At 47.4% G+C, this 14473-nt stretch overlaps 1 long non-coding RNA gene across 1 annotated transcript in view; it reads right to left on the reverse strand.

Annotated features, from left to right (window-relative positions):
* The window catches only part of LOC138579617 (uncharacterized), a 33394-nt gene extending 25107 nt beyond the window's left edge, over nucleotides 1-8287 (reverse strand). Inside the window, exon 1 of the long non-coding RNA XR_011304097.1 lies at nucleotides 8201-8287. This is a non-coding gene — a long non-coding RNA (uncharacterized lncRNA). The remainder of the gene's footprint in view (nucleotides 1-8200) is intronic.
* Between the last annotated feature and the right edge of the window lie 6186 nt (nucleotides 8288-14473).

Genomic DNA, 14473 nt, shown 5'->3' on the forward strand with positions numbered 1-14473 from the left:
TTTTGGGGATCCCCATTGTGTGGTGAGGCATCCAACCAATCCCACACTTCTTTCGGGGACGTGAAGAGCCATGACTTTCCCACTGAGAGAACCTTCAGCTTGGCTGGAAAAAACCTCATGTATTTTAGGTTAAGCTTGCAAAGCCGACGCCTCACTGCGTTATATGTTCTCCGCTGACGTTGTACCTCCAATGTAAAGTCCGGAAAGATGCGCAGCTTCGTATTTCCAATTTCATAGAAGCCCACTCTGCGGGCCTCTTGCAGAATGGCGTCTCGGTCCTGAAAGTTCATAATTTTGGCCACTAGTACTCTCAATGGGGCACCTGGCGTCGGTGGTCTACCCGGCACCCTGTGTGCCTGTTCCACTGTAAAAAACGTGGACAGCCCCTTGATCCCAAGGACATTCTTTTTTTTCTAACTGTTTTTTTTCTGCTTGCGAAAGTTAGCAGCAGTTGCACATATTGAACATACTTTACAAAATCTACAAGGTACAGTCTAATGCACAACAACGGGCGGTACATATCGGATTGTTCGTTCAGTACAGGGCGACTTTAGCAGGTACATAGTTCGATTCAGCCTAATGTGGCCAGAGAGATGGGGGAGTCGGGTGTCTCTTCGGTCCGTTTGTTAAGGTAGCTACAGAATGCTGTCCATACATTTTTTGGCTGTGAATGCGCAGGCAGAGACGTGAGGTATTCTTCCTTGCAAGTTTGCATCAAGGTAAGTGCATTCAGCCACATTTTTCTTTTTTAATTAAATTTTTATTGGATTTTCAGGTTAACAGCAAATTTATTCAAACACAACTTCTGGGCACGAGCCCATAACCAGAAAAAAGGAAATGCCATTGTTCCTTAAAAAGTTTTCCCAACCTCCGCCCCACCCTTCCTAACCAAATTTCTCGGGGACTCAGTCCGCTTGTCCATGTTGATTTATTTGGGGCAGCTCCGACCGGATATTAGGCTATCAGTGATTAATCGGCTCTTCTAGTTCAAAATCAGATTGATCACTACCAGGGCGTGTTCTGGGCTGGGTCAAGTGCCCCTGAGGTCCTTCAGGTGGATCCCCTCTGTTAAAAAACATCTTGTTGAATTGCAGCCAATCCGTCTCGATCTGGGCACTTGAGCCATGTTTTGCTGCAGTAAGTTTTTCCATAAAATATATGTCTTTGGCCACTGCCACCCATTCTTTTCTCGTCGGGAGGGCGGGCCACTTCCAGGTTCTTGCCCTAACAGCTCTGGCTGCGAGCAATAACGAGTGTGCGAGGTCAGGTAACTTTTCCCAGTGGTCCTCGTTCTGCTGCAGACCAAACAGTATCAGAATGGGATCCTGTGGAAACGTCCCCTCCCCCACTTCCCTGAGCCAGCTGAGCACCTCAGACCAGTACGCTTCGACCTTCCCGCATGACCACCACATGTGCCAATAGTTGGCTCTTTCTCCACATCCATGCCAGCACAATGGAACTACGTCTGGGAACATCCTTGAGAGGGTGATCGGGTCGTACTGCCACCTGTGGAGCAGTTTGATGGCATGTGTCTTATATTGGCAGGAGATTGATGTTTTAAACGCTCTGCTGCAGAGTCGCCCCCAGAGACCATCCCCGATTCCGCAGCCCAGGTCCTTCTCCCATTTTCTCCTGAGGCTTTTGGTTGATCCCTCCCTGGGGGCCAAGAGGGCAGCATAGAGAAGAGAGATGAGCCCTTTCATATCTACGTGGGTCTCTAGGATTTTCTCTACTGGGGTGAGTTTTCTTTGAATATGGGGCTTATGTTTCTGTTGCATTAAGATACCCTTAAGCCATAAAAAAAGAGCCTGCCAATTCCCAGAGCCTCCTCGAGCTCTTGAATACTTATAAAAGAGTCCTCCCTCACCAGCTGGCCGACTCTACAGAGACCTGCCTCAAACCAGGACTGGTAATGTTCATGGCCTGGGATTTCCTCCAGCACTGGCGTGGACCAAATATGGCTTAGGGGAGAGATCCATGTGGTCACCTTCTTTCTGTGTCCCTTCCCTTCCAAAGCCTTCCACATTGTGCCTAATATTGGGTGTTCCCGGATTCTTCTTGGGAGTTTTTTCATTGGGACCCATAGCCATTCTCCAACTGTGACTGGGTTCAGAAGGGAGTTCTCGAGGTAGACCCATTGTTTGTCCGGGTCCTCTCTAAGATGTGGGGCCAGGGCCCTAAGTTGGGCTGCTCTATGATATATGCGCAGGTCTGGGAGGGGGACCCCCCCTTTTTCTTTGGGAAGAGTAAGTGTCTCGTATCCTATTCTAGGTCTCCGTCCCTGCCATATGAATTTCATTATGCGTCTTTGGGCTTCTTTGAGGTGGGCTTCCGGGGCTCCCAACGGGAGCATTTGGAAAAGGTACAGGACCCTGGGGAGGAGGTTCATTTTAATGGCGTTTATTCTTCCCATCCACGAGATTTGCCCTTTACCCCATCCCTCCATTTCTCTGTATAGCTTGTCAAACAGCGGGGGATAATTTGCCTGGTTTAGGTCCTCATGTGGTCTAACAATGTTAATCCCCAAGTATTTTATCCCCTCTGTGCAGACTTGAAGGCCCAGGGGGGCCAGTTCGCCCAAATTCCTTTCTATATCTTGCGCGAATGGGAAGATCATAGACTTGCCTATGTTTACCCTGAAAGCTGAGAACTGACCAAAACGTTCTATAACCTGTAGGGCGGCTGGAACTGATCTGGCTGGTTCCTTTAAGTGTAACAGGATATCATCCGCATAAAGGCCCAGTTTAAAGGTCCGGTCTCCTACATCTATGCCGCAAACTAACGGGGAATCCCTGAGATATTTAGCAAGTATTTCCATGGTCATGGCAAACAGGAGCGGGGAGAGGGGGCATCCCTGCCTAGTCCCTCTTTGAAGGCTCGTGACAGACGCCCATTAACCGTGACCCTCCCTGAAGGATCTGAGTATAGGGCCTTGATAGCTCACCTAATTCCCAATCCGAACCCCATTTTCCCAAGGACTGCATGCAAAAATCCCCAGTCCACTCGGTCGAACGCCTTTTCGGCGTCGATGGCCACCAGAACCGGGTTGTCCTCCTTAGGAGCTGCCTCTCTCATAATATGCAGGGTTTTGCGGATGGTGTCCGCGCCCTGTCTTCCCTGTATGAAGCCTACCTGATCGGAGTGAATCAGGCCCGGCATGTGACCGTCGAGTCTCGTGGCAATTATCCTAGTGAATAGTTTTGCATCCACATTTAGGAGAGAGATTGGTCTGTAGGATCGGCAGTCGGCCGGATCCTTACCCTCCTTGGGGATCACTGTGATTAGTGCCTTACCAAAGGACGGAGGTGCCCTCCCCGTTGTCATGATGCTAGAGAACAAGCCCGCCAAGAATCCCGCCAGTTTGCCCCCAAAGGCCTTGTAAAAGCCTGCGGTGAACCCGTCCTCCCCTGGGGCACGCCCAAGCTTTAGTCCCGATATTGCTTTTAGGAGCTCCTTTTCTGTTATTGTGGAGTCCAGGGCCAACGCCTCCGGGGAACCAAGGGCAGGAAGGGAGACCCATCCAGCCTGGCCAGGACTTCCCCCAAAATACCATATATGGTTCTTCAACCCAACAGCCAGTCAGGGGAAGGGACAAAGTCAGGGTTTCCCAGGACTTTGGGAAAACAAGATAACAGGTAATAGAAGACAAGAGGCCACAGGAGTCATCATGCCTTCTATCAGGAATCCACTAATTCCTATGGCAGGGCCTGGGTATCCCAAAATGGAGGATACTCAGAGCACCTGTCAAATTCAGCATGGAACTGCCACCAGCCCATACCCTGCTCTGTGGGCCACACACAGGTGCCCAAGAACATACACTACGGGTACAGGGTTGTCTGTACCCCCACCCATGGGTGCCAGAGGGGTATCCCAAGGGTCTCTGTTCACCACAACCAAAAGGAGGAAGAGCTGCACGGCCAAGAGTCCCAACTGGTCTCCTCTACAGAAAACAACATAGAACACACATGGTAAGGGAGTAGATGACAAGGACATGGAGGCCATGTCCCTCCAATGCATTTCCAGCATCACAAACCTAACTTGAGAACAGAGTACCTGTCCTGTACACTTTTCACATTACACAAATCTCAAAAGGATGCATATACTTTAAACAAACTTCCCCAGCTTGAACAAGGTGGAAAATAGGAATGGAGGGGAGGCTCTCCTTTAATGCAAATCTCTTTCAGTTGCTGGAAAATTGATGGATGTCACTTGGAGAGTGTTTTTTTTTGGAGAATGTGTTTACTTTTTTTTGTTGACTGGGGTTCAATGACTTAAGTGAAAGGAATGATCAGACCGCGAGCAATATTTAAGAGAAATAAATAGATGGGGGGAGGGCATCTGTCCACTGTTGGTTAGAGAAGCCTTTTTTCCTCCCTTCTTAATGAGAGCTTGGATGGCTAATATCTGCAACCCTTCTCTGTGCGCAGAAACACAACAGCACATCTAATTTGGAGCTTTTGTAAAGTAAAAGCAAATTCATTGTGATTGTTCATCCAAGCCCAAAGCACCCTGTGCCACCAGAAGCAGGAAGGCAGGAATCAAAGAGCGCATTCATCAGGGCATTTCAATCATTCCCGGCCTGAGAATACACCTGATGGTGTGTACGGCGCACGCTGTACCACTCAGCGGCTCAAACAGTCTGCCACACACTTCAAAACTTGGCCAGCCTTCATGCCAGCCAAACAAAACTTAAGCAATATCGAAGATGCTGCGAAAGACTCACACGCCGCCCACATGCCACACATCAACAATCCTCACACAAGGGAAATCTATGCCAGTGGGTGTCGTTGCACTGGCATGCCGTTGTCTGGGCAACTTATTGAAAATTACAAGCATAGCGCCACTGTGCCCTTTATATACGATAGACACATTCTCACAGGGGCTACCCGAAACTGCAATGTTCTTAGGCAGACGACCAAGTAAAATCTTGAGTATCGCTGGGCACATGTGACTCGTTCCTTCACAGTAAAGCACAGGAATGATTTGCTCGTACCCACTAAAGTTGCAGCCATGTGTACGAGTTGTATATGCACCGTACCGTACACATAGCAGCGTACACACAAGGGCACCGCAAGAACATGGATATTGGACCACTTTAAAAAGTAAAAAGGCAAGCAGGGATTGAAGGTTTGTTTAGTAAATTAAGCTTCCGCCATTCAAGCTCACACGTGCCCTGTCTCCTAGGTACCAGGGAGGGTCTAAGTGCTCTTCCAAACTAGCAATCAAAATATATGTTAACATATAACGGTGCCAGTAAGATAGCAATTAGGTTTTATGCCTTTTTTTTTAAAAAACATGTTCTTTATAACCGGATAATCATTCTACGGCAGTGGTCTTCAAACCTTTTGACCCCGAGCACCCCCCTAAGAGAAATGTATCTTCCTTGGGCACCCCCCCCCATACATATGGACTCCAAAATGTTAATCGGTTGCAAACGGTTATCGCGCGCTGGCGTAGAATGGTGCCCCAAATGGAAGTGTGGGTGCCAAACACTAAATTAGAGGACAAATATTTGTGAACACAGCATTAAGAATTGTTTGCTACAATACAGAGGACTTGACTAAAAGTAGTGTTGGATATTTAATTCGACAAAAGAAAACAGCCAATATTTCTGTCCTACAGTAACGTTTGACATGCAACTGATGTAAGAATGTGCTTTTAAGTACAACAACTTTGAGATTACTATCAATGCTGTCACTTGCAAGTTGGAAAGTGGCATATTGGAGAACTAGTGTGAAGGGTATATTGGAGAACTAGTGTGAAGGGTGGGCCTGTCTTTAAGCAGCCAGCCTGCCAATATTGGGTTCAATGTTTGCAATAGAATAGAATAAAGTTCCGTAATGGGGAACTCCTGTCCCTGTTCCATTTTTGCAATAGCCAACCACAGGTTTTCTTCCAGCTTTGACCGATATTTAGTCTTTAGGGCTGCTAGGGCTGAGAATCCAATCTCGTAAAGGTACGAGGAGCTGAAAGGTAACAGTACATTGACTGCACATTTGGATAAAGTTGGAAACTCTGCAGACACATTTTGCCAAAATCCACCCAAAGACAATTTGTTTGAATTGGCTCTCCAGTAGGCAGTCACTTTGAAGCTCCATTAGTTCCTCCTGGAGGTGTATTGGGAGGTGGGCCCCTAGGTCTGCTAGGAAAGGCTGAACCACCCAGTCATTGACGTTACAATTGTGCTCTGGAAAGTACTTTTCGAGACTGGTTCTGAGAGCATTTAAATGGTTTCCTACTAGTTCAGCAACACATGAAAGATCATACTCCGTCTCCTCTATGCATCTGCTAATAATGGAAACGCATTGGTAATGCCAACATCAACCCTTCTCCTCCAAAGCTCCAGCTCCTTCTTAAATGCTGATATTTTTGTGTTCATAGCAAATTATGTGGTTACTGTGCCTTGTAGGGAGATTTTTAGAAAATGTAGCTTTTCAAAGATGTCGTCAAGGCAAGCTAACAGTACACACCAGCGTGAATCACACAGAGGCTCTGCTTTTGTCTGGTCTAAACGCAGGAGAAAGTGTCTCACTTTGTTCCAGAGTTCATAAATGCGATTTAAAACCTTTCTCCTGGATAGCCACCTGACCTCCGTGTGAAACAACAAAGCATCATGTTCAGCTCCCATTTCAGCACATAATATGGGAAACAGGCGGGCTCCTTTGGGGTGCATCTCAATTAAATGTACAATCTTTACAACAGAAGTCAGCACCTCTGTGAGTTCATTCCCCATATTGCGCACAGCAAAAACTTCCCGGTTTATCATGCAGTGTGTCCACACAGTATGTGGAGCTACTGCCAACACTTTTGCTTTCAACCCAGCTCTAGCACCACACATTGAAGGAGCACCATCCGTACAAATACCAACACACGCCTCCCACTTTAGGCCGTAGCAATGTAGGAGGAAGTTGTTAACAATGTCAAAGAGTTCAGGTGCAGTTGCTCTGCCCTGAATTGGTCTACAAAATAACAAATCCTCCAATATTTATTTTCAATGGCAGTACCTCACAGAAGCAATCAAATGAGCTTCTTTTGAAACGTCAGTGGCCTCATCCAACCTTAGAGCAAACTGACTGTGTTTCAAGCCTGATATCAATTCTGTACTGACATCAGAGGACAGGTCAGTGATGCAGCAGCAAATTGTGGTGTCAGACATAGAGATACTTTTGCATTTCTCTGCTGCACCGTTACCAAGCATTACCCAGTTGACTGCGAGAATTGTTGGCAGAATCCCTTTCTCAGCATCTGTAAAAAGGCTTTTTGTTTTTGCCCAGATAGTACGCAATGTGGATGTGGTAAGAAGTTTTCAAAGCATTTGCAGGTATTGAGGCCACATTTAACAGTGTCGTTTGGCTTTTTTTATGCCTTGCAGCTGTTGTACAAAGAAATCCCTGGTCTTTTTTTCAAAATCATCATGTTTTGTTTCCAAATGCCGCCTTAATTGTGTTGGCTTCTGGCTGTCATTTGCTAATGTAGCGCCACAAACCACACACTGTGGCTTAACTTCTCCAACAACTGCGATGCATGTGAACCCAAAGTCCAAATAAGAGTCATCATATTTCTGTGTTTTTGCATTTCTTTTGTCTGTTTCCACCTCTCTTTCTGCTTTTCGTTTCGGATTCCCACTATCTTTGGGCACTAGGAAACGATCCATCTCAAAAAGGAGCCTGAATCTGTGAAAACATTGCAAACCCCCACTTTAGTGAATATCACGTTAGTTTTAAAAAACCATTTCAAGTTTTCAAAAATTAAAAATGCCTAAAAAAAAAAGAGTTAAAATGGCAAACAACAAATGCAAAGATTAAAACGAACCATATGAAAAGGTTGGGGGAAAAACCTTGGGTCAGAAATATTGGATGGAAAAAAATTTAAAAAAGGCCCAAAAGATTTAAAAAATGTCAAATTCCACAAGCTAAGATTCAAAAGGAACCATGAGAAAAGCTTGGGGAAAAAAAACCCTTGCAAAAATGGGTCAGAAATACTGGTTGGATAAAAAAAAAAATAACACATTGATACAAGTCTCAGAAGACTCCCTGTTCAGATCGTGAAGTCCTAGCTCAAATTTCTTTTTGAACTGTGGTCCCGCACTATGCCACAGATTGGTGGCGAAAACCACACTTGGATGCACATTGCACAGGGCCGATATAAACCTTCAGCACTTCTACTGAACCAATGGTGCATAGGGAAAATTATTCCTTACCTGCCTGTGTGACTGGGTCAAGTGCGTTACTGGGTTTTTCAGGTTGGGACACAGGTGGATAGCTTGATACATTGACGCTTGGAGTGATGCTGCTGCAATGAAAACGAACAGTTAGTCAAGGAAACATCGTTCTACCTGAGACTTTAAAATGAAGTTTGGGTGAGCAGGAGCTAAAAGCAGCTCTTGGGTGTTAGGCAGCAGCTAGTAAGCAGGACCGTACACTGAGAAACCAGGAAAAAGTACACAATGCACTGTAAATGAAATTCCCACATGAGATGTGAACTTTCAGTACCCCCCCAAACTGCACATGAGAAAGGAACAGCCTCAAAAATAGGTTTGAAATCCCTGATTGTGACTACTAACTATACCTTTAAAATTGCTTTTTATTTGCATTTTCATAAGAACAACAACTGATAACCAGTGACCAACATTTCCCTCCCCCCGGCCCCTGCCCCCTTCCTTAATATTTAGTACAGACCAGTGTGACCTTGAGCTTCTTCTCTGTTCAGTGTTGAACAGCGATTCTGATCTTCCCTCCCCTTCAGGGCATCTCATCAACAGAGTCGTGACTCCCCATCCCTTCCCCTGTCTATCCTCCCCAGCTCCTCCAGTTGCGAGTAGTTCATGGTGGTTTCAGATCGTTAGCTTTTGATAGATCGTTCAATAATTGACTACAGTGTATAGTGACCTCCGACCCCCCCCCGTATCAGTATCCATCCCCTGTAGTATCATCAATTCGGCTCCCCCATCTGCGGATGTCCGTTAGCCAGTTGGGTATTGTGGGGCCCTTTGGGTGTTTCCATGCAATAGCCACTCGACATTTTGCCAGCAGTAGTAGGAACCTTATCGTTTTGTTATGTGTTTTGTGTTTCTTCCCCCCTGGGAGGAGCCCCAGATACATATTTTCAGTTTGCAGTCCAGTTTTGGCCCCATTAGCCTGTTATCCTCTTCCATAACCTTATCCCAGTAGGCTGTAATGACCCCACAATCCCACATCATGTGCCAAAATCCAGCTGGGCCCTCACCACATCTGGGGCATACATCTGCTAGGGTGTTGTTCATTGCCTTCAATGTGGTCGGGGTGATATATGTCCCGTGCATTATATTAAACTGGATCAGCTGGAATCGACGTTCTGCAAGACCCTACGGACAGATTCCCGTACTGCCTCCCATTCCTTATCCGGAATCTGGTACCCCATATCGCTCTCCCATTTCTCCTTTACCTTCAACTTTGTCATGGGTTCCCCTTCCCATAGAGTTTTATAAATGCGTGAGATCCTAGCTGTCCCCCCCGGTTGTTCCAACAGTACCCGTAGTAGTGGGCTTGTTTCCGGTTTGTCCGGGATCCCATTCCATAGTTCCGCTACTCTCCGGACTATTACCCCATATGCCAAAAACATGCCCTTCGGGAGATCACATTTTGTTGACCACTCCACAAAGGTTAATAGCTTGCCCCCTTCGAAGAGGTCCCCTATCTTCTCACATCCCTTCTCTTGAAGTCTCTGTGTTCCTGCCCTTCATATTGCCAGTTGCAGTTTTTGATCTATCCCCCAGGGCAGATGTACATCATAGAGCCCTCCCGGCCCTTTCTTCCAAACGTATTTCTTCCACGTTTCCATGACCGCCTCGAACACAACTGATTCCCCAATGGATTCCACAGCAGTTCACTTCCTTTCCTATGTGGCAGCGGTTTCCCCACTAGACCCCTCGAGGTTTCCCCCTCTGGCTGTCCCCAATCCAACACCGCCTGTAGTTGCTCTGTCAACAAGTATTTTTCATAGTCTGGTAGGCATAACCCGCCTTCTGTTCTAGGTCTACGTAGTGTAGATAGGGACACCCTCCTCCTCCCTCTGTTCCATAATAGTACCCCCACTCTAACGTCTAGCATTTTAAAGAATATCTTTTTGACCACACATGGTATATTGGTAAAGTAGTATAGTAATCTTGGCAGGATCACCATTTTGCATAACGCCACTCTACCCATTAGGGATATGGGTAGATTTTTCCAAAATTGCATTGAGTCTCCTATTTTTGAGAGTACCCTGCCGCTGTTGTACATGAAGGTGTCCTCCATGTCATAAAAGATCTGTATACCGAGATATTTGAATGACTCAGTCTCCCATTTTATCCCTACCGTCGGGAGATCTTGTGTGTTGGATTTCCGAAGCCCTCCCAGGGGGAGCAAGACTGATTTCCCCTCATTGATAAGGAAGCCAGACATGTGTCGAAAGTTCTTTAGAATCTCCAGTAATGCTGGTAAGTTCTCCTGCGGGTTGGAAACAAAGTAGGAGGTCATCCGCATATAATGACAGTATGGGTGTCATTACGAGGTAGGCGGTAAGGGGTTAACGGTGCTGGTAAAGGTGCCGGAGCCTTCAACCCCTTACCACCCCATTGCGAGTCTGCTAGCGGGACCAGCTAAGGACGCCTGGTAAAACCAGCGGGTCCCGCTAGCAGACGAGGATGCTAACGGGCCCGTTATTAACGGGCCGTTGTTAGCATCATCTCCATTCCCATTGAGCCCTATTGGGGCTCGAATGGGAATAAGGATGTACCGGGTCTGGGTTCCTTGAATGAGGAATTACCGGGCCCTCCAAGGTCGGAATGGCCCGGTAATTCCTCATTCAAGGAACCCGGACCCGGTACCCGGTAAGGGGGTAGCCATGCTTCTAATAGCAGCATGGTTACCTCCTACCTCGTAATGACCCGCTATGTGTTGGACCCCTTCGACCCCGATCCCCGCCTCCACCATCTCCTGTCGTAAAAACTGTGCTAAGGGTTCCAAAGGAAGGCCAAAAAGTATTGGAGATGCCGCCCAACCCTGCCAAATCCCACTGCCTAGTTCCCACTTCCCAGATACCCAATCATTCGTTCTCACCATTGCCATCGGCTTGTTGTACAGTAGGGCCAGCCATTTACACGTTTTCCCCGAACCCAAATTCCCTCAACACTTAAAATAACCATCTCCATTCCAGCGAGTCAAACAATTTCATGGCGTCAAAGGAGGCTATCGCTAAGGGCTGATCATGGGTTTTGACCTGGTCCATAATGTGATGAAGACGGGTCAGCTTAGCGGTCGTATTTCTACCCCCAATAAACCCACATTGATCCGGGTGGACCAGCGTAGGAGCCACTCTTGCTAATCTGGCTGCCAGAACCTTACCCAGGATTTTCCCATCCATGTTTAATAAAGAAATAGGGCGGTATGACATGCAGTCCAGTGGGTTCTTCCCTTCTTTCAAAATTACTGTTATTATTGCCTCCCTCATAGACTCCGGGAGGATCCCCTTTTCAAATTCCTCATTGTATACTTTTTTGAGTTGTGGGGCTAGGAGGTCTGTAAATACTGAGTAGAATTCAATGGGGAAAACATCACTGCCAGGGGACATGCCCTTCCTCATCATGTGTACTGCCCATTTAATATCGTTCTCCTCTTTTGGGGCCTCTAGTTCCTCCTTAATTTCCCCCCTCTAATTTTGGCAACCGGATCATGTCCATCAAGTCTTCCACATTCATATCCACATAGCCATTTTTGCTTGTACATAAGGCCTCATAGAACTCCCTAAACGCCCTGTTAATTCGTTCCTGGGTACCTACCGTGCACCCCCATTTCAATTCTGATTTGGGTTATTCCCCAAGTTGGACCCTCCCTACTAATCAGACAGGCCAGAGGTTTCCCTGCCTTGTCCCCCTCTCCATGTAGTCGGGTGTGCCGTTTACTACTGTCAAAGTGTGCCAGATCCGTTAGTGTCTTTTGGTGAAGCTCCAGGCAAGATGCCAATCTGTCCCCTACCGGTGTGCCCTCCCATGCCTCCTTATCTAGATCTGCCACTTGTCCTTCCAATTGGCGCAATGTGTCGTGCCACCTTTTCCTCATCCCCACTGTAGTGGATAGGCACAGCTCACTTATGTTTGCTTTAAATGCCTCCCAGAGCATTCCCATTGAGTCCACCGACCCCTTGTTCAGTTCAAAGTAGGTTTCAATCCCCTTGCATAGCTCGCTGGTGAATGCCCCATCCTGTAGTGCGTCCTTCTGCCTTCGCCACAATGGCTGCGAAGGCCTCTCCCCTCCCCCCACTAGTCTGACCACCAGGGGTGAATGATCCGAGAGGGACCGTCCTAAATATTCCGGGTCTTCAAATCGCCAGAAGTGTTCCCTCCCTGTCTGGAGGTAGTCCAAATGCGAGTACGACCCTTGTACCCCTGAATAGTATGAGAACCCTTTCTCCTCACCATGTTTCTACCTCCAAATGTCCACGCGATCAAGGTCCTCCATTACCTTGTGGAGGGACGCCGTCATCTGTGTTTTACTAGGACCCCTCCCTCCTGTTCCATCTAGGTGTGTGTCTAGTTGGCAGTTGAAGTCCCCGCCCCAAAATATAATTTCCCCTCTGCAAGCCCCAACCATGTGTAGGACCGATAGGAAGTGTTCCTTATCATCCACGTTTGGCACATAAGAATTCACTAAGCATATTGGGCATCCTTCCCATGTACCCACCACCATCACTATGCGTCCCACTTCGTCTTTCAATACCTTCTCCACCCGTAATGGCACTCCTCTCGCCATCCAAATCAGGACTCCTCTCGCTTGGGTCAAGTAAGTAGTACCAAACCATTGTCCCCCCCATAGTTTACCCAGGGTCATTAAGTCCTCCTTCCCCATGTGCGTCTCCTGTAGCAGAGCTAGTTGTATTGCATGCCGTTTCAAGAATTCCCCCACCCTTCGTTTCTTTTGTCTAGATCCTAGACCCCAGACGTTCCAGGTACCAATTCTCAAACCTCCCCATTCCCTCATTTTAACAAGCAGTGGTCTTGTCCCTTCCTCCCATCCAAACCCCCTATCCCTTCCGACCGCTGCCGCCGTCCCCTCTCCCTATCCCTCTCCCGGAACCGTGTCTTCTTGTGTTTGGTTGCTACACCGGCCATAGTATTCTGACCCATACTTACAACTAGCCCCCAAGTGATACCCAACCCCAACTTGGTATCATCAACCCCAACTCCCTCTTCCCTCTCCTCTCCCCCTCCCCTGACACCCTCCCCATTTCAAACTCCCCAACTGTTGATCTGTGGGTAACTCTGGGTTCTATCCCACCTCTTCTGATTTGTGGACCTCATGACTTGCCTATCCCACCTTTTCCCCTCAACTCGAGGGTAGCCGCCGATGATGTTTTGTAAGTGTGGGGGCAAGGAATCATGTTACCACCCCTCTAGTGCGACTTCCCCCTCATATTCCCATCCTCTCTAATCCCAGGTGACTAGTTCTCAATAACCCCTCACAGAGTTACCTCCTTCACCTTCCTCATTGTCACTCTCCTGTGCCGGATTGTGTCCCCCCCATCCCCCCTCCATTTTGGGGATCCCCATTGTGTGGTGAGGCATCCAACCAATCCCACACTTCTTTCGGGGACGTGAAGAGCCATGACTTTCCCACTGAGAGAACCTTCAGCTTGGCCGGAAAAAACCTCATGTATTTTAGGTTAAGCTTGCAAAGCCGACGCCTCACTGCGTTATATGTTCTCCGCTGACGTTGTACCTCCAATGTAAAGTCCGGAAAGATGCGCAGCTTCGTATTTCCAATTTCATAGAAACCCACTCTGCGGGCCTCTTGCAGAATGGCGTCTCGGTCCTGAAAGTTCATAATTTTGGCCACTAGTACTCTCAATGGGGCACCTGGCGTCGGTGGTCTACCCGGCACCCTGTGTGCCTGTTCCACTGTAAAAAACGTGGACAGCCCCTTGATTCCCAGGAAATTCTTTTTTTTGTAACTGTTTTTTTTCTGCTTGCGAAAGTTAGCAGCAGTTGCACATATTGAACATACTTTACAAAATCTACAAGGTACAGTCTAATGCACAACAACGGGCGGTACATATCGGATTGTTCGTTCAGTACAGGGTGACTTTAGCAGGTACATAGTTCGATTCAGCCTAATGTGGCCAGAGAGATGGGGGAGTCGGGTGTCTCTTCGGTCCGTTTGTTAAGGTAGCTACAGAATGCTGTCCATACATTTTTTGGCTGTGAATGCGCAGGCAGAGACGTGAGGTATTCTTCCTTGCAAGTTTGCATCAAGGTAAGTGCATTCAGCCACATTTTTCTTTTTTAATTCAATTTTTATTGGATTTTCAGGTTAACAGCAAATTTATTCAAACACAACTTCTGGGCACGAGCCCATAACCAGAAAAAAGGAAATGCCATTGTTCCTTAAAACGTTTTCCCAACCTCCGCCCCACCCTTCCTAACCAAATTTCTCGGGGACTCAGTCCGCTTGTCCATGCT

Source organism: Ambystoma mexicanum, chromosome 3p, assembly GCF_040938575.1.
Source record: "Ambystoma mexicanum isolate Mex_15411 chromosome 3p, UKY_AmexF1_1, whole genome shotgun sequence".
NCBI classification, from domain to species: Eukaryota; Metazoa; Chordata; class Amphibia; order Caudata; family Ambystomatidae; genus Ambystoma; species Ambystoma mexicanum.